This window comes from Osmia lignaria, unplaced genomic scaffold (assembly GCF_051020975.1).
Source record: "Osmia lignaria lignaria isolate PbOS001 unplaced genomic scaffold, iyOsmLign1 scaffold0006, whole genome shotgun sequence".
Taxonomy (NCBI): domain Eukaryota; kingdom Metazoa; phylum Arthropoda; class Insecta; order Hymenoptera; family Megachilidae; genus Osmia; species Osmia lignaria.
In genome coordinates, this window is record NW_027478163.1 from 13,032,899 (window position 1) to 13,055,102 (window position 22,204).

Below are 22,204 nucleotides of genomic sequence, written 5' to 3' on the forward strand. Positions count from 1 at the left end.
GCCACGGTGTTTCTGTATCTCTATTATGTTGGTGCGGCTTCGGAACTTTTAAATATCTTGATATATCTCGAGAACTACGCATCTGATCAAAAAATATCATAGAAGATAAAAAGTAGGAAACTTAATTCTCTACAAAAGAGGTCTCTTAAGATTTTGCCATAGCTCGCTTCGTTTCCGAGATATTTGCAGATTTATCTCAAGGGAAGGGGCCTAACGGACATATTTCGAGATATTTCTTCTTCTTGTTGTTCTTCTTCTGCACAGCTAAGCTGGAAGTGGCATTTACAGCTCGCAATAGTGCAGAGTTATCTCAAAGAAAGGGGCCACGGTGTTCCTGTATCTCTATTATGTTGGTGCGGCTTCGGAACTTTTAAATATCTTGATATATCTCGAGAACTACGCATCTGATCAAAAAATATCATAGAAGATAAAAAGTAGGAAACTTAATTCTCTACAAAAAAGGTCTCTTAACATTTTGCCATAGCTCGCTTCGTTTCCTAGATATTTGCAGATTTATCTCAAGGGAAGGGGCCTGACGGACATATTTCGAGATATTTCTTCTTCTTGTTGTTCTTCTTCTGCACAGCTAAGCTGGAAGTGGCATTTGCGGCTCGCACTAGTGCAGAGTTATCTCAAAGAAAGGGGCCACGGTGTTTCTGTATCTCTATTATGTTGGTGCGGTTTCGGAACTTTTAAATATCTTGATATATCTCGAGAACTACGCATCTGATCAAAAAATATCATAGAACATAAAAAGTAGGAAACTTAATTCTCTACAAATAAGGTCTCTTAACATTTTGCCATAGCTCGCTTCGTTTCCGAGATATTTGCAGATTTATCTCAAGGGAAGGGGCCTGACGGACATATTTCGAGATATTTCTTCTTCTTGTTGTTCTTCTTCTGCGCAGCTAAGCTGGAAGTGGCATTTGCAGCTCGCAATAGTGCAGAGATATCTCAAAGAAAGGGGCCACGCTGTTTCTGTATCTCTATTATGTTGGTGCGGCTTCGGAACTTTTAAATATCTTGATATATCTCGAGAGCTACGCGTCTGATCAAAAAATATCATAGAACATAAAAAGTAGGAAACATAATTCTCTACAAAAAAGGTCTCTTAACATTTTGCCATAGCTCGCTTCGTTTCCGAGATATTTGCAGATTTATCTCAAGGGAAGGGGCCTGACGGACATATTTCGAGATATTTCTTCTTCTTGTTGTTCTTCTTCTGCACAGCTAAGCTGGAAGTGGCATTTGCGGCTCGCACTAGTGCAGAGTTATCTCAAAGAAAGGGGCCACGGTGTTTCTGTATCTCTATTATGTTGGTGCGGCTTCGGAACTTTTAAATATCTCGATATATCTCGAAAACTACGCTTCTGATCAAAAAATATCATAGAACATAAATTGTAGGAAACATAATTCTCTACAAAAAAGGTCTCTTAACATTTTGTCATAGCTCGCTTCGTTTCCGAGATATTTGCAGATATATCTCAAGGGAAGGGGCCTGACGGACATATTTCGAGATATTTCTTCTTCTTGTTGTTCTTCTTCTGCACAGCTAAGCTGGAAGTGGCATTTACAGCTCGCAATAGTGCAGAGTTATCTCAAAGAAAGGGGCCACGGTGTTTCTGTATCTCTATTATGTTGGTGCGGCTTCGGAACTTTTAAATATCTTGATATATCTCGAGAACTACGCATCTGATCAAAAAATATCATAGAACATAAAAAGTAGGAAACTTAATTCTCTACAAAAGAGGTCTCTCAACATTTTGCCATAGCTCGCTTCGTTTCCGAGATATTTGCAGATTTATCTCAAGGGAAGGGGCCTAACGGACATATTTCGAGATATTTCTTCTTCTTGTTGTTCTTCTTCTGCACAGCTAAACTGGAAGTGGCATTTCCAGCTCGCAATAGTGCAGAGTTATCTCAAAGAGAGGGGCCACGGTGTTTCTGTATCTCTATTATGTTGGTGCGTCTTCGGAACTTTTAAATATCTTGATATATCTCGAGAACTACGCATCTGATCAAAAAATACCATAGAAGATAAAAAGTAGGAAACTTAATTCTCTACAAAAGAGGTCTCTTAACATTTTGCCATAGCTCGCTTCGTTTCCGAGATATTTGCAGATTTATCTCAAGGGAAGGGGCCTAACGGACATATTTCGAGATATTTCTTCTTCTTGTTGTTCTTCTTCTGCACAGCTAAACTGGAAGTGGCATTTCCAGCTCGCAATAGTGCAGAGTTATCTCAAAGAGAGGGGCCACGGTGTTTCTGTATCTCTATTATGTTGGTGCGTCTTCGGAACTTTTAAATATCTTGATATATCTCCAGAACTACGCATCTGATCAAAAAATATCATAGAAGATAAAAAGTAGGAAACTTAATTCTCTACAAAAAAGGTCTCTTAACATTTTGCCATAGCTCGCTTCGTTTCCGAGATATTTGCAGATTTATCACAAGGGAAGGGGCCTGACGGACATATTTCGAGATATTTCTTCTTCTTGTTGTTCTTCTTCTGCACAGCTAAGCTGGAAGTGGCATTTGCGGCTCGCACTAGTGCAGAGTTATCTCAAAGAAAGGGGCCACGGTGTTTCTGTATCTCTATTATGTTGGTGCGGCTTCGGAACTTTTAAATATCTTGATATATCTCGAGAACTACGCATCTGATCAAAAAATATCATAGAACATAAAAAGTAGGAAACTTAATTCTCTACAAAAAAGGTCTCTTAACATTTTGCCGTAGCTCGCTTCGTTTCCGAGATATTTGCAGATTTATCTCAAGGGAAGGGGCCTGACGGACATATTTCGAGATATTTCTTCTTCTTGTTGTTCTTCTTCTGCACAGCTAAGCTGGAAGTGGCATTTGTGGCTCGCACTAGTGCAGAGTTATCTCAAAGAAAGGGGCCACGGTGTTTCTGTATCTCTATTATGTTGGTGCGGTTTCGGAACTTTTAAATATCTTGATATATCTCGAGAACTACGCATCTGATCAAAAAATATCATAGAACATAAAAAGTAGGAAACTTAATTCTCTACAAATAAGGTCTCTTAACATTTTGCCATAGCTCGCTTCGTTTCCGAGATATTTGCAGATATATCTCAAGGGAAGGGGCCTGACGGACATATTTCGAGATATTTCTTCTTCTTGTTGTTCTTCTTCTGCGCAGCTAAGCTGGAAGTGGCATTTGCAGCTCGCAATAGTGCAGAGATATCTCAAAGAAAGGGGCCATGCTGTTTCTGTATCTCTATCATGTTGGTGCGGCTTCGGAACTTTTAAATATCTCGATATATCTCGAAAACTACGCTTCTGATCAAAAAATATCATAGAACATAAATTGTAGGAAACATAATTCTCTACAAAAAAGGTCTCTAAACATTTTGTCATAGCTCGCTTCGTTTCCGAGATATTTGCAGATATATCTCAAGGGAAGGGGCCTGACGGACATATTTCGAGATATTTCTTCTTCTTCTTGTTCTTCTCCTGCACAGCTAAGCTGGAAGTGGCATTTACAGCTCGCAATAGTGCAGACTTATCTCAAAGAAAGGGGCCACGGTGTTTCTGTATCTCTATTATGTTGGTGCGGCTTCGGAACTTTTAAATATCGTGATATATCTCGAGAACTACGCATCTGATCAAAAAATATCATAGAACATAAAAAGTAGGAAACTTAATTCTCTACAAAAGAGGTCTCTTAACATTTTGCCATAGCTCGCTTCGTTTCCGAGATATTTGCAGATTTATCTCAAGGGAAGGGGCCTAACGGACATATTTCGAGATATTTCTTCTTCTTGTTGTTCTTCTTCTGCACAGCTAAACTGGAAGTGGCATTTCCAGCTCGCAATAGTGCAGAGTTATCTCAAAGAAAGGGGCCACGGTGTTTCTGTATCTCTATTATGTTGGTGCGGCTTCGGAACTTTTAAATATCTTGATATATCTCGAGAACTACGCATCTGATCAAAAAATATCATAGAACATAAAAAGTAGGAAACTTAATTCTCTACAAAAAAGGTCTCTTAACATTTTGCCATAGCTCGCTTCGTTTCCGAGATATTTGCAGATTTATCTCAAGGGAAGGGGCCTAACGGACATATTTCGAGATATTTCTTCTTCTTGATGTTCTTCTTCTGCACAGCTAAACTGGAAGTGGCATTTCCAGCTCGCAATAGTGCAGAGTTATCTCAAAGAGAGGGGCCACGGTGTTTCTGTATCTCTATTATGTTGGTGCGGTTTCGGAACTTTTAAATATCTTGATATATCTCGAGAACTACGCATCTGATCAAAAAATATCATAGAACATAAAAAGTAGGAAACTTAATTCTCTACAAATAAGGTCTCTTAACATTTTGCCATAGCTCGCTTCGTTTCCGAGATATTTGCAGATTTATCTCAAGGGAAGGGGCCTGACGGACATATTTCGAGATATTTCTTCTTCTTGTTGTTCTTCTTCTGCGCAGCTAAGCTGGAAGTGGCATTTGCAGCTCGCAATAGTGCAGAGATATCTCAAAGAAAGGGGCCATGCTGTTTCTGTATCTCTATCATGTTGGTGCGGCTTCGGAACTTTTAAATATCTCGATATATCTCGAAAACTACGCTTCTGATCAAAAAATATCATAGAACATAAATTGTAGGAAACATAATTCTCTACAAAAAAGGTCTCTAAACATTTTGTCATAGCTCGCTTCGTTTCCGAGATATTTGCAGATATATCTCAAGGGAAGGGGCCTGACGGACATATTTCGAGATATTTCTTCTTATTCTTGTTCTTCTTCTGCACAGCTAAGCTGGAAGTGGCATTTACAGCTCGCAATAGTGCAGAGTTATCTCAAAGAAAGGGGCCACGGTGTTTCTGTATCTCTATTATGTTGGTGCGGCTTCGGAACTTTTAAATATCGTGATATATCTCGAGAACTACGCATCTGATCAAAAAATATCATAGAACATAAAAAGTAGGAAACTTAATTCTCTACAAAAGAGGTCTCTTAACATTTTGCCATAGCTCGCTTCGTTTCCGAGATATTTGCAGATTTATCTCAAGGGAAGGGGCCTAACGGACATATTTCGAGATATTTCTTCTTCTTGTTGTTCTTCTTCTGCACAGCTAAACTGGAAGTGGCATTTCCAGCTCGCAATAGTGCAGAGTTATCTCAAAGAAAGGGGCCACGGTGTTTCTGTATCTCTATTATGTTGGTGCGGCTTCGGCACTTTTAAATATCTTGATATATCTCGAGAACTACGCATCTGATCAAAAAATATCATAGAACATAAAAAGTAGGAAACTTAATTCTCTACAAAAAAGGTCTCTTAACATTTTGCCATAGCTCGCTTCGTTTCCGAGATATTTGCAGATTTATCTCAAGGGAAGGGGCCTAACGGACATATTTCGAGATATTTCTTCTTCTTGTTGTTCTTCTTCTGCACAGCTAAACTGGAAGTGGCATTTCCAGCTCGCAATAGTGCAGAGTTATCTCAAAGAGAGGGGCCACGGTGTTTCTGTATCTCTATTATGTTGGTGCGGCTTCGGAACTTTTAAATATCTTGATATATCTCGAGAACTACGCATCTGATCAAAAAATATCATAGAAGATAAAAAGTAGGAAACTTAATTCTCTACAAAAGAGGTCTCTTAACATTTTGCCATAGCTCGCTTCGTTTCCGAGATATTTGCAGATTTATCTCAAGGGAAGGGGCCTAACGGACATATTTCGAGATATTTCTTCTTCTTGTTGTTCTTCTTCTGCACAGCTAAGCTGGAAGTGGCATTTACAGCTCGCAATAGTGCAGAGTTATCTCAAAGAAAGGGGCCACGGTGTTCCTGTATCTCTATTATGTTGGTGCGGCTTCGGAACTTTTAAATATCTTGATATATCTCGAGAACTACGCATCTGATCAAAAAATATCATAGAAGATAAAAAGTAGGAAACTTAATTCTCTACAAAAAAGGTCTCTTAACATTTTGCCATAGCTCGCTTCGTTTCCTAGATATTTGCAGATTTATCTCAAGGGAAGGGGCCTGACGGACATATTTCGAGATATTTCTTCTTCTTGTTGTTCTTCTTCTGCACAGCTAAGCTGGAAGTGGCATTTGCGGCTCGCACTAGTGCAGAGTTATCTCAAAGAAAGGGGCCACGGTGTTTCTGTATCTCTATTATGTTGGTGCGGTTTCGGAACTTTTAAATATCTTGATATATCTCGAGAACTACGCATCTGATCAAAAAATATCATAGAACATAAAAAGTAGGAAACTTAATTCTCTACAAATAAGGTCTCTTAACATTTTGCCATAGCTCGCTTCGTTTCCGAGATATTTGCAGATTTATCTCAAGGGAAGGGGCCTGACGGACATATTTCGAGATATTTCTTCTTCTTGTTGTTCTTCTTCTGCGCAGCTAAGCTGGAAGTGGCACTTGCAGCTCGCAATAGTGCAGAGATATCTCAAAGAAAGGGGCCACGCTGTTTCTGTATCTCTATTATGTTGGTGCGGCTTCGGAACTTTTAAATATCTTGATATATCTCGAGAGCTACGCGTCTGATCAAAAAATATCATAGAACATAAAAAGTAGGAAACATAATTCTCTACAAAAAAGGTCTCTTAACATTTTGCCATAGCTCGCTTCGTTTCCGAGATATTTGCAGATTTATCTCAAGGGAAGGGGCCTGACGGACATATTTCGAGATATTTCTTCTTCTTGTTGTTCTTCTTCTGCACAGCTAAGCTGGAAGTGGCATTTGCGGCTCGCACTAGTGCAGAGTTATCTCAAAGAAAGGGGCCACGGTGTTTCTGTATCTCTATTATGTTGGTGCGGCTTCGGAACTTTTAAATATCTCGATATATCTCGAAAACTACGCTTCTGATCAAAAAATATCATAGAACATAAATTGTAGGAAACATAATTCTCTACAAAAAAGGTCTCTTAACATTTTGTCATAGCTCGCTTCGTTTCCGAGATATTTGCAGATATATCTCAAGGGAAGGGGCCTGACGGACATATTTCGAGATATTTCTTCTTCTTGTTGTTCTTCTTCTGCACAGCTAAGCTGGAAGTGGCATTTACAGCTCGCAATAGTGCAGAGTTATCTCAAAGAAAGGGGCCACGGTGTTTCTGTATCTCTATTATGTTGGTGCGGCTTCGGAACTTTTAAATATCTTGATATATCTCGAGAACTACGCATCTGATCAAAAAATATCATAGAACATAAAAAGTAGGAAACTTAATTCTCTACAAAAGAGGTCTCTCAACATTTTGCCATAGCTCGCTTCGTTTCCGAGATATTTGCAGATTTATCTCAAGGGAAGGGGCCTAACGGACATATTTCGAGATATTTCTTCTTCTTGTTGTTCTTCTTCTGCACAGCTAAACTGGAAGTGGCATTTCCAGCTCGCAATAGTGCAGAGTTATCTCAAAGAGAGGGGCCACGGTGTTTCTGTATCTCTATTATGTTGGTGCGTCTTCGGAACTTTTAAATATCTTGATATATCTCGAGAACTACGCAACTGATCAAAAAATACCATAGAAGATAAAAAGTAGGAAACTTAATTCTCTACAAAAGAGGTCTCTTAACATTTTGCCATAGCTCGCTTCGTTTCCGAGATATTTGCAGATTTATCTCAAGGGAAGGGGCCTAACGGACATATTTCGAGATATTTCTTCTTCTTGTTGTTCTTCTTCTGCACAGCTAAACTGGAAGTGGCATTTCCAGCTCGCAATAGTGCAGAGTTATCTCAAAGAGAGGGGCCACGGTGTTTCTGTATCTCTATTATGTTGGTGCGTCTTCGGAACTTTTAAATATCTTGATATATCTCGAGAACTACGCATCTGATCAAAAAATATCATAGAAGATAAAAAGTAGGAAACTTAATTCTCTACAAAAAAGGTCTCTTAACATTTTGCCATAGCTCGCTTCGATTCCGAGATATTTGCAGATTTATCTCAAGGGAAGGGGCCTGACGGACATATTTCGAGATATTTCTTCTTCTTGTTGTTCTTCTTCTGCACAGCTAAGCTGGAAGTGGCATTTGCGGCTCGCACTAGTGCAGAGTTATCTCAAAGAAAGGGGCCACGGTGTTTCTGTATCCCTATTATGTTGGTGCGGCTTCGGAACTTTTAAATATCTTGATATATCTCGAGAACTACGCATCTGATCAAAAAATATCATAGAACATAAAAAGTAGGAAACTTAATTCTCTACAAAAAAGGTCTCTTAACATTTTGCCATAGCTCGCTTCGTTTCCGAGATATTTGCAGATTTATCACAAGGGAAGGGGCCTGACGGACATATTCCGAGATATTTCTTCTTCTTGTTGTTCTTCTTCTGCACAGCTAAGCTGGAAGTGGCATTTGCTGCGCGCAATAGTGCAGAGTTATCTCAAAGAAAGGGGCCACGGTGTTTCTGTATCTCTATTACGTTGGTGCGGCTTCGGAACTTTTAAATATCTTGATATATCTCGAGAACTACGCATCTGATCAAGAAATATCATAAAACATAAAAAGTAGAAAACTTAATTCTCTACAAAAAAGGTCTCTTAACATTTTCCCATAGCTGGCATCGTTTCCGAGATATTTGCAGATTTAGCTCAAGGGAAGGGCCTGACGGACATATTCCGAGATATTTCTTCTTCTTGTTGTTCCTCTTCTGCACAGCTAAGCTGGAAGTGGCATTTGCAGGTCGCAATAGTGCAGAGTTATCTCAAAGAAAGGGGCCACGGTGTTTCTGTATCTCTATTATGTTGGTGCGGCTTCGGAACTTTTAAATATCTCGATATATCTCGAAAACTACGCTTCTGATCAAAAAATATCAGAGAACGTAAATTGTAGGAAACATAATTCTCTACAAAAAAGGTCTCTTAACATTTTGCCGTAGCTCGCTTCGTTTCCGAGATATTTGCAGATTTATCTCAAGGGAAGGGGCCTGACGGACATATTTCGAGATATTTCTTCTTCTTGTTGTTCTTCTTCTGCACAGCTAAGCTGGAAGTGGCATTTGCAGCTCGCCATAGTGCAGAGTTATCGCAAAGAAAGGGTCCACGGTGTTTCTGTATCTCTATTATGTTGGTGCGGCTTCGGAACTTTTAAATATCTTGATATATCTCGAGAACTACGCATCTGATCAAAAAATATCATAGAACATAAAAAGTAGGAAACCTAATTTTCTACAAAAAAGGTCTCTTAACATTTTGCCGTAGCTCGCTTCGTTTCCGAGATATTTGCAGATTTAGCTCAAGGGAAGGGGCCTGACGGACATATTCCGAGATATTTCTTCTTCTTGTTATTCCTCTTCTGCACAGCTAAGCTGGAAGTGGCATTTGCAGCTCGCAATAGTGCAGAGTTATCTCAAAGAAAGGGGCCACGGTGTTTCTGTATCTCTATTATGTTGGTGCGGCTTCGGAACGTTTAAATATCTTGATATATCTCGAGAACTACGCATCTGATCAAAAAATATCATAGAACATAAAAAGTAGGAAACCTAATTTTCTACAAAAAAGGTCTCTTAACATTTTGCCGTAGCTCGCTTCGTTTCCGAGATATTTGCAGATTTATCTCAAGGGAAGGGGCCTGACGGACATATTTCGAGATATTTCTTCTTCTTGTTGTTCTTCTTCTGCACAGCTAAACTGGAAGTGGCATTTCCAGCTCGCAATCGTGCAGAGTTATCTCAAAGAGAGGGGCCACGGTGTTTCTGTATCTCTATTATGTTGGTGCGGCTTCGGAACTTTTAAATATCTTGATATATCTCGAGAACTACGCCTCTGATCGAAAAATATCATAGAACATAAAAAGTAGGAAACTTAATTCTCTACAAAAAAGGTCTCTTAAGATTTTGCCATAGCTCGCTTCGTTTCCGAGATATTTGCAGATTTATCTCAAGGGAAGGGGCCTGACGGACATATTCCGAGATATTTCTTCTTCTTGTTGTTCCTCTTCTGCACAGCTAAGCTGGAAGTGGCATTTGCAGGTCGCAATAGTGCAGAGTTATCTCAAAGAAAGGGGCCACGGTGTTTCTGTATCTCTATTATGTTGGTGCGGCTTCGGAACTTTTAAATATCTCGATATATCTCGAAAACTACGCTTCTGATCAAAAAATATCAGAGAACGTAAATTGTAGGAAACATAATTCTCTACAAAAAAGGTCTCTTAACATTTTGCCATAGCTCGCTCCGTTTCCGAGATATTTGCAGATTTATCTCAAGGGAAGGGGCCTGACGGACATATTTCGAGATATTTCTTCTTCTTGTTGTTCTTCTTCTGCACAGCTAAGCTGGAAGTGGCATTTGCAGCTCGCAATAGTGCAGAGTTATCTCAAAGAAAGGGGCCACGGTGTTTCTGTATCTCTATTATGTTGGTGCGGCTTCGGAACTTTTAAATATCTTGATATATCTCGAGAACTACGCATCTGATCAAAAAATATCGTAGAACATAAAAAGTAGGAATCCTAATTTTCTACAAAAAAGGTCTCTAAACATTTTGCCGTAGCTCGCTTCGTTTCCGAGATATTTGCAGAATTATCTCAAGGGAAGGGGCCTGACGGACATATTTCCAGATATTTCTTCTTCTTGTTGTTCTTCTTCTGCACAGCTAAGCTGGAAGTGGCATTTGCAGCTCGCAATAGTGCAGAGTTATCTCAAAGAAAGGGGCCACGGTGTTTCTGTATCTCTATTATGTTGGTGCGGCTTCGGAACTTTTAAATATCTTGATATATCTCGAGAACTACGCATCTGATCTAAAAATATCGTAGAACATAAAAAGTAGGAAACTTAAATCTCTACAAATAAGGTCTCTTAACATTTTGCCATAGCTCGCTTCGTTTCCGAGATATTTGCAGATTTATCTCAAGGGAAGGGGCCTGACGGACATATTTCGAGATATTTCTTCTTCTTGTTGTTCTTCTTCTGCACAGCTAAGCTGGAAGTGGCATTTGCAGCTCGCAATAGTGCAGAGTTACCTCAAAGAAAGGGGCCACGGTGTTTCTGTATCTCTATTATGTTGGTGCCGCTTCGGAACTTTTAAATATCAGGATATATCTCGAGAACTACGCATCTGATCAAAAAATATCATAGAACATAAAAAGTAGGAATCCTAATTTTCTACAAAAAAGGTCTCTTAACATTTTGCCGTAGCTCGCTTCGTTTCCGAGATATTTGCAGATTTATCTCAAGGGAAGGGGCCTGACGGACATATTTCCAGATATTTCTTCTTCTTGTTGTTCTTCTTCTGCGCAGCTAAGCTGGAAGTGGCATTTGCAGCTCGCAATAGTGCAGAGTTATCTCAAAGAAAGGGGCCACGGTGTTTCTGTATCTCTATTATGTTGGTGCGGCTTCGGAACTTTTAAATATCTTGATATATCTCGAGAACTACGCATCTGATCAAAAAATATCGTAGAAGATAAAAAGTAGGAAACTTAATTCTCTACAAATAAGGTCTCTTAACATTTTGCGATAGCTCGCTTGGTTTCCGAGATATTTGCAGATTTATCTCAAGGGAAGGGGCCTGACGGACATATTTCGAGATATTTCTTCTTCTTGTTGTTCTTCTTCTGCACAGCTAAGCTGGAAGTGGCATTTGCAGCTCGCAATAGTGCAGAGTTACCTCAAAGAAAGGGGCCACGGTGTTTCTGTATCTCTATTATGTTGGTGCGGCTTCGGAACTTTTAAATATCTTGATATATCTCGAGAACTACGCATCTGATCAAAAAATATCATAGAACATAAAAAGTAGGAAACTTAATTCTCTACAAAAAAGGTCTCTCAACATTTTGCCATAGCTCGCTTCGTTTCCGAGATATTTGCAGATTTATCTGGAGGGAAGGGGCCTGACGGACATATTTCAAGATATTTCTTCTTCTTGTTGTTCTTCTTCTGCACAGCTAAGCTGGAAGTGGCATTTGCGGCTCGCACTAGTGCACAGTTATCTCAAAGAAAGGGGCCACGGTGTTTCTGTATCTCTATTATGTTGGTGCGGCTTCGGAACTTTTAAGTATCGCGATATATCTCGAAAACTACGCTTCTGATCAAAAAATATCATAGAACATAAATTGTAGGAAACATAATTCTCTACAAAAAACGTCTCTTAACATTTTGCCATAGCTCGCTTCGTTTCCGAGATATTTGCAGATTCAGCTCAAAGGAACTGGCCTGACGGACATATTTCGAGATATTTCTTCTTCTTGTTGTTCTTCTTCTGCACAGCTAAGCTGGAAGTGGCATTTGCAGCTCGCAATAGTGCAGAGATATCTCAAAGAAAGGGGCCACGGTGTTTCTGTATCTCTATTATGTTGGTGCGGCTTCGGAACTTTTAAATATCTTGATATATCTCGAGAACTACGCGTCTGATCAAAAAATATCATAGAACGTAAAAAGTAGGAAACATAATTCTGTACAAAAAAGGTCTCTTAACATTTTGCCATAGCTCGCTTCGTTTCCGAGCTATTTGCAGATTTATCTCAAGGGAAGGGGCCTGACGGACATATTTCGAGATATTTCTTCTTCTTGTTGTTCTTCTTCTGCACAGCTAAGCTGGAAGTGGCATTTACAGCTCGCAATAGTGCAGAGTTATCTCAAAGAAAGGGGCCTGACGGACATATTTCGAGATATTTCTTCTTCTTGTTGTTCTTCTTCTGCACAGCTAAGCTGGAAGTGGCATTTACAGCTCGCAATAGTGCAGAGTTATCTCAAAGAAAGGGGCCACGGTGTTTCTGTATCTCTATTATGTTGGTGCGGCTTCGGAACTTTTACATATCTCGATATATCTCGAAAACTACGCTTCTGATCAAAAAATATCATAGAACATAAATTGTAGGAAACATAATTCTCTACAAAAAAGGTCTCTTAACATTTTGCCATAGCTCGCTTCGTTTCCGAGATATTTGCAGATTTCTCTCAAGGGAAGGGTCCTGATGGACATATTTCGAGATATTTCTTCTTCTTGTTGTTCTTTTTCTGCACAGCTAAACTGGAAGTGGCATTTCCAGCTCGCAATCGTGCAGAGTTATCTCAAAGAAAGGGGCCACGGTGTTTCTGTATCTCTACTATGTTGGTGCGGCTTCGGAACTTTTAAATATCTTGAAATATCTCGATAACTACGCCTCTGATCGAAAAATATCATAGAACATAAAAAGTAGGAAACTGAATTCTCTACAAAAAAAGTCTCTTAACATTTTGCCATAGCACGCTTCGTTTCCGAGATATTTGCAGATTTATCTCAAGGGAAGGGGCCTGACGGACATATTTCGAGATATTTCTTCTTCTTGTTGTTCTTCTTCTGCACAGCTAAGCTGGAAGGGGCATTTGCGGCTCGCACTAGTGCAGAGTTATCTCAAAGAAAGGAGCCACGGTGTTTCTGTATCTCTATTATGTTGGTGCGGCTTCGGAACTTTTAAATATCTCGATATATCTCGAAAACTACGCTTCTGATCAAAAAATATCATAGAACATAAATTGTAGGAAACATAATTCTCTACAAGAAACGTCTCTTAGCATTTTGCCATAGCTCGCTTCGTTTCCGAGATATTTGCAGATTCAGCTCAAAGGAACGGGCCTGACGGACATATTTCGAGATACTTCTTCTTCTTGTTGTTCTTCCTCTGCACAGCTAAGCTGGAAGTGGCATTTGCAGCTCGCAATAGTGCAGAGTTATCTCAAAGAAAGGGGCCACGGTGTTTCTGTATCTCTATTATGTTGGTGCGGCTTCGGAACTTTTAAATATCTTGATATATCTCGAGAACTACGCATCTGATCAAAAAATATCATAGAACATAAAAAGTAGGAAACTTAATTCTCTACAAAAAAGGTCTCTTAACATTTTGCCATAGCTCGCTTCGTTTCCGAGATATTTGCAGATTTATCTCAAGGGAAGGGGCATGACGGACATATTTCGAGATATTTCTTCTTCTTGTTGTTCTTCTTCTGCACAGCTAAGCTGGAAGTGGCATTTGCGGCTCGCACTAGTGCAGAGTTATCTCAAAGAAAGGGGCCACGGTGTTTCTGTATCCCTATTATGTTGGTGCGGCTTCGGAACTTTTAAGTATCTCGATATATCTCGAAAACTACGCTTCTGATCAAAAAATATCATAGAACATAAATTGTAGGAAACATAATTCTCTACCAAAAACGTCTCTTAACATTTTGCCATAGCTCGCTTCGTTTCCGAGATATTTGCAGATTCAGCTCAAAGGAACTGGCCTGACGGACATATTTCGAGATATTTCTTCTTCTTGTTGTTCTTCCTCTGCACAGCTAAGCTGGAAGTGGCATTTGCAGCTCGCAATAGTGCAGAGTTATCTCAAAGAAAGGGGCCACGGTGTTTCTGTATCTCTATTATGTTGGTGCGGCTTCGGAACTTTTAAATATCTTGATATATCTCGAGAACTACGCATCTGATCAAAAAATATCATAGAACATAAAAAGTAGGAAACTTAATTCTCTACAAAATAGGTCTCTTAACATTTTGCCATAGCTCGCTTCGTTTCCGAGATATTTGCAGATTTATCTCAAGGGAAGGGCCCTGACGGACATATTTCGAGATATTTCTTCTTCTTGTTATTCTTCTTCTGCACAGCTAAGCTGGAAGTGGCATTTGCGGCTCGCACTAGTGCAGAGTTATCTCAACGAAAGGGGCCACGGTGCTTCTGTATCTCTATTATGTTGGTGCGGCTTCGGAACTTTTAAATATCTCGATATATCTCGAAAACTACGCTTCTGATCAAAAAATATCATAGAACATAAATTGTAGGAAGCATAATTCTCTACAAAAAAGGTCTCTTAACATTTTGCCATAGCTCGCTTCGTTTCCGAGATATTCGCAGATTCATCTCAAGGGAAGGGGTCTGACGGACATATTTCGAGATATTTCTTCTTCTTGTTGTTCTTCTTCTGCACAGCTAAGCTCGAAGTGGCATTTGCAGCTCGCAATAGTGCAGAGTTATCTCAAAGAAAGAGGCCACGGTGTTTCTGTACCTCTATTATGTTGGTGCAGCTTCGGAACTTTTAAATATCTTGATATATCTCGAGAACTACGCATCTGATCAAAAAATATCATCGAACATAAAAAGTAGGAAACATAATTCTCTACAAAAAAGGTCTCTTAACATTTTGCCATAGCTCGCTTCGTTTCCGAGATATTTGCAGATTTATCTCAAGGGAAGTGGCCTGACGGACATATTTCGAGATATTCCTTCTTCTTGTTGTTCTTCTTCTGCACAGCTAAACTGGAAGTGGCATTTGCGGCTCGCACTAGTGCACAGTTATCTCAAAGAAAGGGGCCACGGTGTTTCTGTATCTCTATTATGTTGGTGCGTCTTCGGAACTTTTAAATATCTCGATATATCTCGAAAACTACGCTTCTGATCAAAAAATATCATAGAACATAAATTGTAGGAAACATAATTCTCTACATAAAACGTCTCTTAACATTTTGCCATAGCTCGCTTCGTTTCCGAGATATTTGCAGAATTATCTCAAGGGAAGGGGCCTGACGGACATATTTCGAGATATTTCTTCTTCTTGTTGTTCTTCTTCTGCACAGCTAAGCTGGAAGTGGCATTTACAGCTCGCAATAGTGCAGAGTTATCTCAAAGAAAGGGGCCACGGTGTTTCTGTATCCCTATTATGTTGGTGCGGCTTCGGAACTTTTAAATATCTCGATATATCTCGAAAACTACGCATCTGATCAAAAAATATCATAGAACATAGAAAGTAGGAAACTTAATTCTCTACAAAAAAGGTCTCTTAACATTTTGCCATAGCTCGCTTCGTTTCCGAGATATTTGCAGATTTATCTCAAGGGAAGGGGCCTGACGGACATATTTCGAGATATTTCTTCTTCTTGTTGTTCTTCTTCTGCACAGCTAAGCTGGAAGTGGCATTTGCGGCTCGCACTAGTGCAGAGTTATCTCAAAGAAAGGGGCCACGGTGTTTCTGTATCTCTATTATGTTGGTGCGGCTTCGGAACTTTTAAATATCTCGATATATCTCGAGAACTACGCTTCTGATCAAAAAATATCATAGAACATAAATTGTAGGAAACATAATTCTCTACAAAAAACGTCTCTTAACATTTTGCCATAGCTCGCTTCGTTTCCGAGATATTTGCAGATTCAGCTCAAAGGAACGGGCCTGACGGACATATTTCGAGATACTTCTTCTTCTTGTTGTTCTTCTTCTGCACAGCTAAGCTGGAAGTGGCATTTGCAGCTCGCACTAGTGCAGAGTTATCTCAAAGAAAGGGGCCACGGTGTTTCTGTATCTCTATTATGTTGGTGCGGCTTCGGAACTTTTAAATATCTCGATATATCTCGAAAACTACGCTTCTGATCAAAAAATATCATAGAACATAAATTGTAGGAAACATAATTCTCTACAAAAAAGGTCTCTTAACATTTTGCCATAGCTCGCTTCGTTTCCGAGATATTTGCAGAAATATCTCAAGGGAAGGGGCCTGACGGACATATTTCGAGATATTTCTTCTTCTTGTTGTTCTTCTTCTGCACAGCTAAGCTGGAAGTGGCATTTACAGCTCGCAATAGTGCAGAGTTATCTCAAAGAAAGGGGCCACGGTGTTTCTGTATCTCTATTATGTTGGTGCGGCTTCGGAACTTTTAAATATCTTGATATATCTCGAGAACTACGCATCTGATCAAAAAATATCATAGAACATAAAAAGTAGGAAACTTAATTCTCTACAAAAAAGGTCTCCGAACATTTTGCCATAGGTCGCTTCGTTTCCGAGATATTTGCAGATTTATCTCAAGGGAAGGAGCCTAACGGAAATATTTCGAGATATTTCTTCTTCTTGTTGTTCTTCTTCTGCACAGCTAAGCTGGAAGTGGCATTTGCGGCTCGCACTAGTGCAGAGTCATCTCAAAGAAAGGGGCCACGGTGTTTCTGTATCCCTATTATGTTGGTGCGGCTTCGGAACTTTTAAATATCTCGAGATATCTCGAAAACTACGCATCTGATCAAAAAATATCATAGAACATAGAAAGTAGGAAACTTAATTCTCTACAAAAAAGGTCTCTTAACGTTTTGCCATAGCTCGCTTCGTTTCCGAGATATTTGCAGATTTATCTCAAGGGAAGGGGCCTGACGGACATATTTCGAGATATTTCTTCTTCTTGTTGTTCTTCTTCTGCACAGCTAAGCTGGAAGTGGCATTTGCGGCTCGCACTAGTGCACAGTTATCTCAAAGAAAGGGGCCACGGTGTTTCTGTATCTCTATTATGTTGGTGCGTCTTCGGAACTTTTAAATATCTCGATATATCTCGAAAACTCCGCTTCTGATCAAAAAATATCATAGAACATAAATTGTAGGAAACATAATTCTCTACAAAAAACGTCTCTTAACATTTTGCCATAGCTCGCTTCGTTTCCGAGATATTTGCAGATTCAGCTCAAAGGAACTGGCCTGACGGACATATTTCGAGATATTTCTTCTTCTTGTTGTTCTTCTTCTGCACAGCTAAGCTGGAAGTGGCATTTGCGGCTCGCACTAGTGCACAGTTATCTCAAAGAAAGGGGCCACGGTGTTTCTGTATCTCTATTATGTTGGTGCGTCTTCGGAACTTTTAAATATCTCGATATATCTCGAAAACTACGCTTCTGATCAAAAAATATCATAGAACATAAATTGTAGGAAACATAATTCTCTACAAAAAACGTCTCTTAACATTTTGCCATAGCTCGCTTCGTTTCCGAGATATTTGCAGATGCAGCTCAAAGGAACTGGCCTGACGGACATATTTCGAGATATTTCTTCTTCTTGTTGTTCTTCTTCTGCACAGCTAAACTGGAAGTGGCATTTCCAGCTCGCAATCGTGCAGAGTTATCTCAAAGAGAGGGGCCACGGTGTTTCTGTATCTCTATTATGTTGGTGCGGCTTCGGAACTTTTAAATATCTTGATATATCTCGAGAACTACGCCTCTGATCGAAAAATATCATAGAACATAAAAAGTAGGAAACTTAATTCTCTACAAAAAAGGTCTCTTAAGATTTTGCCATAGCTCGCTTCGTTTCCGAGATATTTGCAGATTTATCTCAAGGGAAGGGGCCTGACGGACATATTTCGAGATATTTCTTCTTCTTGTTGTTCTTCTTCTGCACAGCTAAGCTGCAAGTGGCATTTGCAGCTCGCAATAGTGCAGAGTTATCTCAAAGAAAGGGGCCACGGTGTTTCTGTACCTCTATTATGTTGGTGCAGCTTCGGAGCTTTTAAATATCTTGATATATCTCGAGAACTACGCATCTGATCAAAAAATATCATAGAACATAAAAAGTAGGAAACTTAATTCTCTACAAAAAATGTCTCTTAACATTTTCCCATAGCTGGCATCGTTTCCGAGATATTTGCAGATTTAGCTCAAGGGAAGGGGCCTGACGGACATATTCCGAGATATTTCTTCTTCTTGTTGTTCCTCTTCTGCACAGCTAAGCTGGAAGTGGCATTTGCAGGTCGCAATAGTGCAGAGTTATCTCAAAGAAAGGGGCCACGGTGTTTCTGTATCTCTATTATGTTGGTGCGGCTTCGGAACTTTTAAATATCTCGATATATCTCGAAAACTACGCTTCTGATCAAAAAATATCAGAGAACGTAAATTGTAGGAAACATAATTCTCTACAAAAAAGGTCTCTTAACATTTTGCCATAGCTCGCTCCGTTTCCGAGATATTTGCAGATTTATCTCAAGGGAAGGGGCCTGACGGACATATTTCGAGATATTTCTTCTTCTTGTTGTTCTTCTTCTGCACAGCTAAGCTGGAAGTGGCATTTGCAGCTCGCAATAGTGCAGAGTTATCTCAAAGAAAGGGGCCACGGTGTTTCTGTATCTCTATTATGTTGGTGCGGCTTCGGAACTTTTAAATATCTTGATATATCTCGAGAACTACGCATCTGATCAAAAAATATCGTAGAACATAAAAAGTAGGAATCCTAATTTTCTACAAAAAAGGTCTCTAAACATTTTGCCGTAGCTCGCTTCGTTTCCGAGATATTTGCAGAATTATCTCAAGGGAAGGGGCCTGACGGACATATTTCCAGATATTTCTTCTTCTTGTTGTTCTTCTTCTGCACAGCTAAGCTGGAAGTGGCATTTGCAGCTCGCAATAGTGCAGAGTTATCTCAAAGAAAGGGGCCACGGTGTTTCTGTATCTCTATTATGTTGGTGCGGCTTCGGAACTTTTAAATATCTTGATATATCTCGAGAACTACGCATCTGATCTAAAAATATCGTAGAACATAAAAAGTAGGAAACTTAAATCTCTACAAATAAGGTCTCTTAACATTTTGCCATAGCTCGCTTCGTTTCCGAGATATTTGCAGATTTATCTCAAGGGAAGGGGCCTGACGGACATATTTCGAGATATTTCTTCTTCTTGTTGTTCTTCTTCTGCACAGCTAAGCTGGAAGTGGCATTTGCAGCTCGCAATAGTGCAGAGTTACCTCAAAGAAAGGGGCCACGGTGTTTCTGTATCTCTATTATGTTGGTGCCGCTTCGGAACTTTTAAATATCAGGATATATCTCGAGAACTACGCATCTGATCAAAAAATATCATAGAACATAAAAAGTAGGAATCCTAATTTTCTACAAAAAAGGTCTCTTAACATTTTGCCGTAGCTCGCTTCGTTTCCGAGATATTTGCAGATTTATCTCAAGGGAACGGGCCTGACGGACATATTTCCAGATATTTCTTCTTCTTGTTGTTCTTCTTCTGCACAGCTAAGCTGGAAGTGGCATTTGCAGCTCGCAATAGTGCAGAGTTATCTCAAAGAAAGGGGCCACGGTGTTTCTGTATCTCTATTATGTTGGTGCGGCTTCGGAACTTTTAAATATCTTGATATATCTCGAGAACTACGCATCTGATCAAAAAATATCGTAGAAGATAAAAAGTAGGAAACTTAATTCTCTACAAATAAGGTCTCTCAACATTTTGCCATAGCTCGCTTCGTTTCCGAGATATTTGCAGATTTATCTGGAGGGAAGGGGCCTGACGGACATATTTCAAGATATTTCTTCTTCTTGTTGTTCTTCTTCTGCACAGCTAAGCTGGAAGTGGCATTTGCGGCTCGCACTAGTGCACAGTTATCTCAAAGAAAGGGGCCACGGTGTTTCTGTATCTCTATTATGTTGGTGCGGCTTCGGAACTTTTAAGTATCGCGATATATCTCGAAAACTACGCTTCTGATCAAAAAATATCATAGAACATAAATTGTAGGAAACATAATTCTCTACAAAAAACGTCTCTTAACATTTTGCCATAGCTCGCTTCGTTTCCGAGATATTTGCAGATTCAGCTCAAAGGAACTGGCCTGACGGACATATTTCGAGATATTTCTTCTTCTTGTTGTTCTTCTTCTGCACAGCTAAGCTGGAAGTGGCATTTGCAGCTCGCAATAGTGCAGAGATATCTCAAAGAAAGGGGCCACGGTGTTTCTGTATCTCTATTATGTTGGTGCGGCTTCGGAACTTTTAAATATCTTGATATATCTCGAGAACTACGCGTCTGATCAAAAAATATCATAGAACGTAAAAAGTAGGAAACATAATTCTGTACAAAAAAGGTCTCTTAACATTTTGCCATAGCTCGCTTCGTTTCCGAGATATTTGCAGATTTATCTCAAGGGAAGGGGCCTGACGGACATATTTCGAGATATTTCTTCTTCTTGTTGTTCTTCTTCTGCACAGCTAAGCTGGAAGTGGCATTTACAGCTCGCAATAGTGCAGAGTTATCTCAAAGAAAGGGGCCACGGTGTTTCTGTATCTCTATTATGTTGGTGCGGCTTCGGAACTTTTACATATCTCGATATATCTCGAAAACTACGCTTCTGATCAAAAAATATCATAGAACATCAATTGTAGGAAACATAATTCTCTACAAAAAAGGTCTCTTAACATTTTGCCATAGCTCGCTTCGTTTCCGAGATATTTGCAGATTTATCTCAAGGGAAGGGTCCTGATGGACATATTTCGAGATATTTCTTCTTCTTGTTGTTCTTTTTCTGCACAGCTAAACTGGAAGTGGCATTTCCAGCTCGCACTAGTGCAGAGTTATCTCAAAGAAAGGGGCCACGGTGTTTCTGTATCACTATTATGTTGGTGCGGCTTCGGAACTTTTAAATATCTCGATATATCTCGAAAACTACGCTTCTGATCAAAAAATATCATAGAACATAAATTGTAGCAAACATAATTCTCTACAAAAAAGGTCTCTTAACATTTTGCCATAGCTCGCTTCGTTTCCGAGATATTTGCAGATATATCTCAAGGGAAGGGGCCTGACGGACATATTTCGAGATACTTCTTCTTCTTGTTGTTCTTCCTCTGCACAGCTAAGCTGGAAGTGGCATTTGCAGCTCGCAATAGTGCAGAGTTATCTCAAAGAAAGGGGCCACGGTGTTTCTGTATCTCTATTATGTTGGTGCGGCTTCGGAACTTTTAAATATCTTGATATATCTCGAGAACTACGCATCTGATCAAAAAATATCATAGAACATAAAAAGTAGGAAACTTAATTCTCTACAAAAAAGGTCTCTTAACATTTTGCCATAGCTCGCTTCGTTTCCGAGATATTTGCAGATTTATCTCAAGGGAAGGGGCATGACGGACATATTTCGAGATATTTCTTCTTCTTGTTGTTCTTCTTCTGCACAGCTAAGCTGGAAGTGGCATTTGCGGCTCGCACTAGTGCAGAATTATCTCAAAGAAAGGGGCCACGGTGTTTCTGTATCCCTATTATGTTGGTGCGGCTTCGGAACTTTTAAGTATCTCGATATATCTCGAAAACTACGCTTCTGATCAAAAAATATCATAGAACATAAATTGTAGGAAACATAATTCTCTACCAAAAACGTCTCTTAACATTTTGCCATAGCTCGCTTCGTTTCCGAGATATTTGCAGATTCAGCTCAAAGGAACTGGCCTGACGGACATATTTCGAGATATTTCTTCTTCTTGTTGTTCTTCCTCTGCACAGCTAAGCTGGAAGTGGCATTTGCAGCTCGCAATAGTGCAGAGTTATCTCAAAGAAAGGGGCCACGGTGTTTCTGTATCTCTATTATGTTGGTGCGGCTTCGGAACTTTTAAATATCTTGATATATCTCGAGAACTACGCATCTGATCAAAAAATATCATAGAACATAAAAAGTAGGAAACTTAATTCTCTACAAAATAGGTCTCTTAACATTTTGCCATAGCTCGCTTCGTTTCCGAGATATTTGCAGATTTAT